This window comes from Pinus tabuliformis, chromosome 4_2, assembly GCF_031772625.1.
Source record: "Pinus tabuliformis cultivar Carrire ecotype Pingquan chromosome 4_2, CPIR1, whole genome shotgun sequence".
In the NCBI taxonomy this organism is placed as follows: domain Eukaryota; kingdom Viridiplantae; phylum Streptophyta; class Pinopsida; order Pinales; family Pinaceae; genus Pinus; species Pinus tabuliformis.
This window is the reverse complement of record NC_142304.1, coordinates 1,081,556,873-1,081,567,021: the sequence shown is the minus strand read 5'-3', so window position 1 is coordinate 1,081,567,021 and position 10,149 is coordinate 1,081,556,873.

Below are 10,149 nucleotides of genomic sequence, written 5' to 3'. Positions count from 1 at the left end.
GCAAAGGGCGAAAATCGCACTCTGGAGCCCCGGAATCAGTTTCTGAGGCAGTTTTTGATGCGCGATTTGTGCATCGCAAATCGCGCATCGCTGGATAAAATAGTCCAAATTGGAAATCCCTTCATCGCGCAGCGCCCAGCAAGCCTGAAAGGCGCAGAAGGACCCATTTTTCTTCGCGAAGCATTCAGAAAGGAGCCGAAGACAGTTTTAAGGAAGAAAGAGAGCCGAACAGCGGCCATTAAATGTTGATTTAACGCACAGCACATCAGAGCAGCAGCCCAGTTTACTGTCAAAGAGTATCAGAGGAAGAAGAAGAGCCAAAGAGTATCATCCAAGATTCTTTAGGGACTCAAAGCACCTGTACATTAATGAGTCCCTCAGAAAAGTCAAGTCAGGAGGCATAAGCCCATCCTTGCCCTCAAATCACAATTAAATCATTAAAGGCCACCAAACTTCAATGATCAAAGATCCATACACAGTTACTGCAAGAGCACTGCACCAAGCCACCAAGGACAACACATTTATTCATTTTTGATACGGCGGCCCTCAGCGCAGCCCAAGATATTTCATTGCATTTATTTTTGGATAGGATTAGGTTAAAATAATCATATTCTTTCAGACTTGATTAGGTCAAGATGTAATAAAGACAGTTTTGTAGAGTTTTCCTATATATACCGCCCTCTACATTGTTTCAAGGGTTGGTCAATTGAGAATTTTCACTAGAGACTCGCATTGTATACCTGAGTTGTTTCTGTAATCAAAGATTGCCGAAAGTTCTGAGAAGAGACTACTTGATGTGTTGTAAATCTTTTCTGGAGACTGAAGATGGAATTCTTGTGCTGCAGCCCAAATCAATAAGTGCATCTTACCTATGTTTTATTGTTTACCACTATCTAAATAGCAGAAAGAAAGAATAGCTTAGAATTTGTTTAAATACACTCTATGCTCAATTTCTGCTATTTCTTTATGTTTTCCTCTGAATGAATTGGTTATGAATATGAATTCCTTCTGGCTCATATTTACCCCAGTTCACCTGTGTTGGCCAATTATCTAGGGATTCTTCAGTGCCCCTAGGTAGCGCTCTGTTATCTCCCTCGTTTAAGTTGATTGAGAGATTCTTAACTTCCTCTCTTTCCTTAGCATTCACTTCATCCTTTAAACCTGAAACATTTTTTCATGCGCAGCTATCTTGCTCCATTTTCCCTATTGCGACCAAGGGAACGCATCAGCAGTCCTCCTACTCGACTCCACGCCCAATGGTTTGAAATTTTCAGACTGTGCTCTGCCTCTCTACCTGAAAACATCAATTTTCCCACCAAAAAACAAAACAAAAACCCTCTGAACTCGATACCTAGCCTAAAATCCTTTTCAACAAAGCTAAATCCGAAAGAGAGAGCCCTCTCTGACTACAGGTGGGCTAGAACCTGCAGTCCAAAGTTGGTATGTGGTTACCTCAGCCGTATCCCTTACTCCAACCTAGGGACAACCTGAGTGATAACATAATGGCGACTCCACTGGGGAACTTTCCTCAGTTAAATTTCACAAAGAAGGTTGGAAAAATCCCCTGGACTTAGTCGATTTTCTAATTGATGTATATTTCTTAAAACTACAGATGAAGCCTGAATGTCAGCCAGGAAGCCTCTGAAACTATTTTTGTTTTACATTAACAGAAGTAAATAAAAGCTGCTTCAGTTAATCTTCATGCTAGTTTTAAGCTATACATAGCCATTCCAAAATCTGGTTAGTTCCTTGCCAATTACAAAAATATTGCCATAAAAATACCCAAAAAACAAATTTGGAAGCTGGCTCCCAAGAAGAATCCACGATATACAAGGTCAAATCCCGACCCAGATCCTCCAGCTGTTTTTGAAAACCCGAACTTAATCCCAAAAATCCTTAGGAAGAAAGAAAGACAGGAAAATTTTGCTGATTTGAGTCCTGAAACAGCTCACCCAAGCTGTGTCCCAACTCCTGTAAAGATTTTATTCCGGTCTACCCCTGCTTCCCCTTGTTCATCATCCACATCTCTTAGCACTTCTTCCACACCCCCATTCACTGCACATATTCCCATTACCACTACTGTTGCTTCCAGTGTTCCACTTACTCCCGCTACCCCTGTTATCCCTGTAATCCCTATCGTTGTCCCTGTTATCCCGGCCAATATGGCTAATAGATATGCACCCCTGCAATTACCTGCTAATGCTGGGGCTTTACCTCAAGATTACCAATCGAAAATCACATATTTTGATTCCACTGGTCCTTTCACAGCCATTCAGCATACCAAAAAGATGCAAGACTATTTTGAAAACTACGAAATAGATGATGATAGTGTGAGAATGAGAATTTTTGTTTAGAGCCTAACAGGTGATGTAAGAACTTGGTTCAGATCACTTGCTACTAATTCCATAACCACTCCATATGAGCTTTACCAATCCTTCACTAACAGATGGGAGAAAAAGAAAGATCCCTTGCACATACTAGCTGAATACGATACAATTAAACGAGGTCCTCAAGAAACTGTTTTGGAGTACTGTGCAAGATTCAACAATGTCTACAATGCAATACCACAGAACTTAAGGCCTCCACCTGACCTTACCTTGTACAAATTCCCTGACGGTTTTGACCCTGATATGGCATACCAGTTAAAAGAAAGAGCTCCTCAAACCCTTGCAGACGCGCAAAATGTTGTTGTCACCATAGAGGCTAACTTAATTGCCAAGAGAAACAGAGCTAGAATGGAAAGAAGAACCACCTTTAAGGAAGAACCCTCAGCCTTTGACCAGAAGCTTGATGCTATTATCAGTGGCCTACAGAGGTTCGGAGAAAGAGTAGAAAGCGTTGAGAGAAAAACATCATGGGAAGGACAACAGTCCAATCCCATAAGGAACCCAAATTTCAGAAAAACGCAGAACACAAATGCTGGTAGGTCTAGCCAAGACCATGACATAAGACTCTCTTTTCAAGATAACTATGTTGAAGGATCCACCTCTATTCAACCCATAGAAGACACTCACATGAATCTAATGGATCTAAAGGGTGAGCATCAAACTTTCCTCACACAAGAAGACCAAAATGAGCATGACTGCAATGAGTTTCACACTAAAACTGGTGAATCGTTTGATTTTAAACAGGGTTATGACACTGCTGTGTATGAAGTACACAAACAATATAAGCTGAGAACTAGGACCATTGACATCTCTGAGCCTAGCAAAACAAAGGAAGACAAACAGCCCAACAAGATTAAAGGCAAAGTTGTTATAACAGAACCAGCTGATATACCTGTCCCAAACCCGCATCAAGTGTCTGTCGAAGACATAACAGACTCGCAGCCTTCTGTTGAGCAGCCTTTGCCACCTTCTTCCTCAAAAGAAAACTCGAACAGTGTTCCAAAAAGCATTCCTGAAACTGTAAAACCACAAGCAGTCAATCCTCACAACGCTGATAAACAAGAGCATATAGCTGATAATTCGAATGAAAAAGAAAAAACTGCCATTATCAACACCAAGACCCCGCTGGAGAAACCTTTCAACTTAGAGACAGAGATTGGAAAACTCAAGATATCGGTCCCTCTTTCAGAACTGGCCAAACACGATATATATAGGCAACAAATTCAAAGATCACTTCAAATCCCAGAAAATAAGGACGATGTAAATGTTTTGGATGATTCCCCTGAACTGTTGTTTGGCCCAGAAGTTAATGGAAAATCAACACAAGGACCTGTCCCACCCTTTTATATCAGTTTGCATATACATGACCAAATTCTGCACAATGCTATGTTTGACTCAGGGGCCTCACACAATCTGATGCCCAAAGCAGTTATGGAAAAGCTGAACCTTGACGTTACAAGACCTTACAAAGATTTATACTCATTTTGTGTGTCTCCTTGGTCCAATATCCCGACAAGACCATCCTCATGGATGTGGTGGTGGCTGACATCCCACCAAAGTACGGTATGCTCCTATCAAGATCATGGGGAGCAAAGCTCCAAGGATCCCTTCAACTAGACCTTTCCTATGCCACCATCTCAGTCTTTGGGCAACCAAAAAGACTGCACAGAGAAACGCTCATGAAATATGTGGTGAGTAGTGAGAGCAAGACTGAAAATTTTCCCATCTACTCAATACATTTTGATATGGATTCCTTCATTTTGTTTAATGATGAAACAAATGTTCCAATTTATGATAAGACATTGAATCTAGAACAACAAGCACACATCAATGAAGAATCAGTAACATGCACCCATGAGACTGTCACAACAGTTAACACGACCAGCATGCCAGAAGAAACTCCCCAAACAGAAATTTCAAATCTGCCCAATCCTAACTTAACTGAAACTTTTAGTACTAACCCCAAGCGAGAAATCACATGGTACCTAAAGTTTGATGGCTCTGTTAACAAGTTAGGAGCAGGGGCAGTTATCTGGATTCACAACACATATAACAACCATGCAGAAGGCCATGCCTACAGACTGAACTTTAAATGCACAAACAACATGGCAGAGTATGAGGCTCTGCTGTTAGGCCTTAAACTGCTCAAAACTCTAGGTGCTGCTAGAGTGTCTATTCTAGGTGATTCTGATTTAATTATACAACAAATGAAAGGTAATTTTGTTACCAATGACAATAGAATGAGAGCCTACAGGACTGCTGCAACTAATATACTCAGTGCATTCATTGAATTCAAGCTGGATAAGATCTCGAGAAATCAAAACATTCATGCACACAGCCTAGCCACTTTTGCAAGTACGTGTAAGCTTCCTTTTGACCCAAACCATCACTTCACAGCTAAAATAAAACACAGGCCCGCTGTCCCAAATAACGTTAGAGATTTGCAAGTGTTCGAAAACGATGCCCAAATTAATAATTTCCTTACCCTTGAGCATGAATTTTCAAATATTAACATTGACATGGATGCTATAACAGATCCAGAACAACAAACAAAAGAAAATCAGCAAGCTGTAACAGCTGCAACAGCCAAACAAATTATGAAACCCATTGTTTTTTACAAAGAAAACATTGAACAGCTAAAACATATGCATTTGGAAGAAATAGATAAAATAGAGGCCGAGGTCATTGACTTAAAGGATAACTTTTTGCCTGTTGGCCTCACCCCTCTAGAAGATATGTTTGATGCCAATGATGTTCCCAGAAAACCAAAAATGCAGCCATTAAACACTGATATTGAAGAACACAACATTGGAACAGCAGAGAATCCCAAAAGGATCAAACTGTCCAAAAATCTGCCCCCTGATCAGAAGCCCAAGTACATTGACTTATTCAAAGAATTCCAAGATGTATTCGCTTGGAGTTATGAGGATTTGAAATCCTATGACACCTCGGTGATCCAACACACAATTCCATTGAAGCCCAACCAGAAACCCTTCAAGCAGAAACTTAGAAGAATCAACCCTATGCTTCTTCCCCCGATTGAAAAAGAAGTAAAGAGGATGTTTGAAGCAGGCATAATAGCACCCATCAGATTTTCAGAATGGGTGTCCAACCTTGTTCCTACAAGAAAAAAGACAGGTGAAATCAGACTTTGTGTAGATCTCAAAAATTTAAATCAAGTCTCCTTAAAAGACCACTATCCTTTGCCCAAAACGGACCACATCCTACAGAGGGTAGTGGGGTCATCTAGAATATCTTTGCTAGATGGATTTTCAGGTTTCAACCAAATACTTGTTCACCCGGATGACCAAGACAAAACAGCTTTTACCACACCTTGGGGAACATTTAAGTATGTGAAAATGCCATTCAGTCTTAAAAACGTTGGTGCTACCTTTCAACGAGCAATGGATATTGCATTTGCTAAAGAAATACATGACTTCCTAGTTGTCTACCTTGATGACTTAACCCCATTTTCCAAATCTGATGAAGGGCACCTCAAGCACCTTAGGAAAACTTTTATGACATGTAGAAAATATGGCATTTCCTTGAATCCCAAAAAATCTCTCTTCGGCCTTGAAGAAGGCAAGTTACTTGGCCACATCATATCAAAATATGGGATCAGAATTGATCCTGAAAGAATCCAAGCTATCCTCCAAATCCCATACCCGAGAAACATAAAAGAGCTACAAGCATTCCTTGGGAAAATCAACTTCTTGAGAAGATTTATCCCAAATCTAGCTGAATTAATACAAATGCTAAGCAACATGCTAAAGAAGGATGCCAAGGTAAAGTGGTCTCTTGAAACCAAGAAAGCATTTGAAAGTATCAAAACTGCATTAACCCAGACCCCTGTCCTAACCAGCCCACAGTTTGACAAAGATTTTATTATATTTTCATTTGCATCGAATCACACAATCGTTGTTGTCTTGTTACAAAAGGATGAAGAAGGAAATGAAAAACCAATCGCATTTTTCAGCCGAGCCTTAAGAGACGCTCCTTTGAAGTACCCAATAATGGAAAAGCAGGCCTACGCACTTGTTAAGGCCATCAAGGAATTTAGAATTTATATCCTATATTCACATGTGACTGCCTATGTCCCACACGCTGCTGTAAAAGAGATATTGACCCAAGAGGGACTAGAAGGCAAAAGAGGCAAGTGGATTGCAAGCATCCTTGAATATGACATATAAATAAAACCAACTAAGCTAATAAAGGGACAAAGTTTAGCTAAACTGATGTCCGAAACGAACTTTCAATCCTTAGACATAAACCAGCTGGACAATGAATCGGAGCTGGTGACTCCACAGATCAGTGAAATCTTTCTGCAATGCCCCTAGTACGATGATATATGCTTTGTATTGTTAAACCTCTGTGCTCCCCCAGGATTGTCCAGGACAAAGAAAAGATTTTTGAAAATGAAGGCTTTGAAATTTTGTGTCATAGATGGTGCGTTATTTTGGAGAAATCATGAAGGTATATTGCTTAATTGTTTAACCATGAATGAAACTAACAATGTCATGAAATAATTCCATGTAGGTGACTGTGGAGGACATTTGTACTAGAAGTCCACAGCTGATAAAAGTTTAAGGGCTGGTTTCTACTGGCCCACTCTTTTTGCAGATGTAAAGAAGTTTTCCATTTCATGTCACAAGTGCCAAATTTTTTAGGGCAGGAGAAAGTTGTTGCCCCTGCCCCTGAAACCAATCTCCACAGAAAAACCTTTTCAATAATGGGGTCTTGACTTCATTGGAGAAATCCATCCCTCTTCCTCAGGCCAACACAAATGGATCCTAACAGTTGCCGACTATTTCACTAAGTGGGTTGAAGCCATTCCCTGTAGGCAAGCCAATGACACCATCATTATCCAATTCCTTGAGTGCAATATCCTTTCTAGATTTGGCTGCCCCTCAAAAATCATAGCTGACAATGCCGTTGCCTTTAAGTCCAAAAAGATGATCAGTTTCTGCCATAAGTTTCACATCACCCTGGGCCACTCTACAGCTTATTATCCTCAAGGTAATGGATTGGTCGAATCATCTAACAAGAGCCTCATCAACATCATAAAGAAAGTGCTAGAAGAAAACAAGAAGAACTAGCACAAAAAGCTAGTAAATGCCCTATGGGCAGACAGACTTTCAAGCAAGAGATCCATTGGAATGAGCCCTTATGAGCTGGTATATGGCATGGAGGCCAGATTTCCTTCATCCCTGGGCATTCCTACTATCAAACTGTTACAAGAGATTCAGGCTGAACCAAATGACATTCAAAGAAGAATTAATCAGACCATTCACCTTCAGCAAACCAGAGAACAAGTTTATGACAGATCTCAAATCCTGCAAGAAAAGCTCAAAAGGATGTTTGATAAGAGAGCTAAGGCTGAAGATTTCAATGTTGGCGACAAAGTTTTAAGGTGGGACTCAAGAAGAGAAGACAAGGGTAAACATGCAAAGTTTGATTTTCTATGGAAAGGTCCATTTTTTGTTTCTGTTGTTCAGGGAAATAACACATATTTTCTCAGATCTATAGAGGACAACACTGTTGAAGAAGGCCCTGTGAATGGCTGTATGCTGAAACATTACCATGATCCCTTTTAAGGGACAACAATACATCTTTGTATATATCTTTGTACAGTCTTATTTGTATATATCAGCACTCTCTCTTTTATTTTTTATAATCAGGTCGATTGTTTAAGGAACAGCAGTAAATTCAGTGAGGACGCAGCCAAAACAAGTATTCCAATTTCAAAAGCTCTGTCTTTGCACTAATCTCAGCAAGACAGCAAGAATAAGCACAGTCACGTCACAGTAATTCATGGCAGAAAGAAAATGTTTGCATGTTCTCATCAAGAGACCGTTTAAAAGGCATGTTCCAGCAACATTGTACATAATTATCAGGCACGCAGAAGAAAGCAGGCGATGTTGTACAGTTCACAGTAACTCTGTTGAGGAGAGAATGGTTCAAATTTCAAAGTTTCACTTTTTTATCAGCCAGAACAAAGAAAGTTTCCAGTCTACAGCAAACACAGAAGATCAAGGCAGTCTGACCTGCTGATCTTGGCTTTTCACAAGGAAAAGCCATCCCCAAGTGGAGCCACTGTTAGCCTCCTGTTGCAACAGGTGTTGATCTTTCATGATTGACATTTTTACAGGCCAAATATGTCATACTTTGCAGGCTGCAGTGTTCCATATTTCCAGAAGATGCCATGAAGTGTGCTAGTCCAAATGCCACTACTCTACTCCAAATTTTGATGAGTTGTTCCATTTTTTATTTAAGGAAGGTCCAAACAGTCTAATCTTGGTCTCCCTAGGTTTCAATTTATTGTTCTATAATATAGAGAATAATATTTGTCCAAACAGTTTAATCTTGGCGGATTTGTAGATAGGTAGAGAAATAAAGGGACCCAACTGCTTAATCTAGGCCCTTGGCAAAAATAAGTGTAGATTTAGATAGGAAAACAGAAAAAGAAAAATTGTAAAGCTGGGTCTGCAAGTCTAAGTGCACCCACCCAAAAGAAGAAAAAATGTTAGGTGAATAGGTTGGATAGGTAGTCTTGATGGTCGCAGAGTGATGATTTATGATCGATTTTATGTTCCAAAGTGCTATATCTTTTTAGATCACAGTGCAAGCAGTTTTTCATTCAGATGAGCTCAAAGTTGGATATTACTTACTCCCCCTTCCTCTTATTCCCAAAGTCACTTACTAACTCCCCAAAGAGGTCAAGATCTGCTTGAGCCTCTTAGTTTCATCATTCTCCATATCAGATTGCCTTGGTGAAGATCTGCTTCACTCAAGGATTGTTCACTTCTCTTCTATGAATCACTTTTCCCAAAAATAGCCTAAGGTCCATTACCTTAGCGCTTTCTGGTCACCTCCATATTAACTACTAACTCTATTATATAGCTCCTTATCAGTTTTCCCCCTTCCCCTACTAAAACTATGTATATAAAACTCCCCTATGTAAATATCCCCTCCCTGGCAATATAGCCATAGGTTTTCTAAGTCAGGGAAAAAGTAGTCCATCCGGGGCTGTTTTTAGCCCATCCGTGTCATAGCAGGAGTTGGATGACACCTGGTCATGCTAACAACCTCTCCCCTAGCCCTAAAACCCTAAAACAAAACCCCTTTTTCCCGCCCCTAAAACAAGGTTTATTCATTAATATTTAAACCCCGCTTGTTAAATAATCCCATAGCCCATTTTCCCTAAGTCTAAACCCCCCCGTCGTGCCATATGCATATTCGAATATTCCGCGTGCCCGTTCGTTATACCTCCGCCAGCTCCGCCCCCCGTCAGCCCTCTAATCTGCCCCTCCAGATCCAATGGCTCTCGGAGATTTCGGAGCCGTCACATCGCCCGACCATTAGCTCCCGATAGCCTAGCGGTTTTCCACCGTACAGGAAGACACGCATCCTATTTTTATTGCATCGGAGCCGCTCTGACCATTACCGCCCCTGTACAAAAGGCGGTCCAATGAAACCATAAACCGCCCGTCCCTCCTCCCCTGACGGCTGCCAAGTCACCCTTGCCACGTCACATGCCTGTGCCGGCCTCCTGCCACCGTGTCCCTGCCACGTCATCACCGTACATGCTGACATCACCCGCCATGTCATCCACCGTACTGGTCCCACCCGCTGACGTCATGCTGACGTCATCAGCAATTTTGGTGCGAAGGGCGAAAATCGCACTCTGGAGCCCCAAAATTAGTTTCTGAGGCAGTTTTTGAAATCCCTTCATCGCGCAAATCACGCATCGCTGAATAAAATA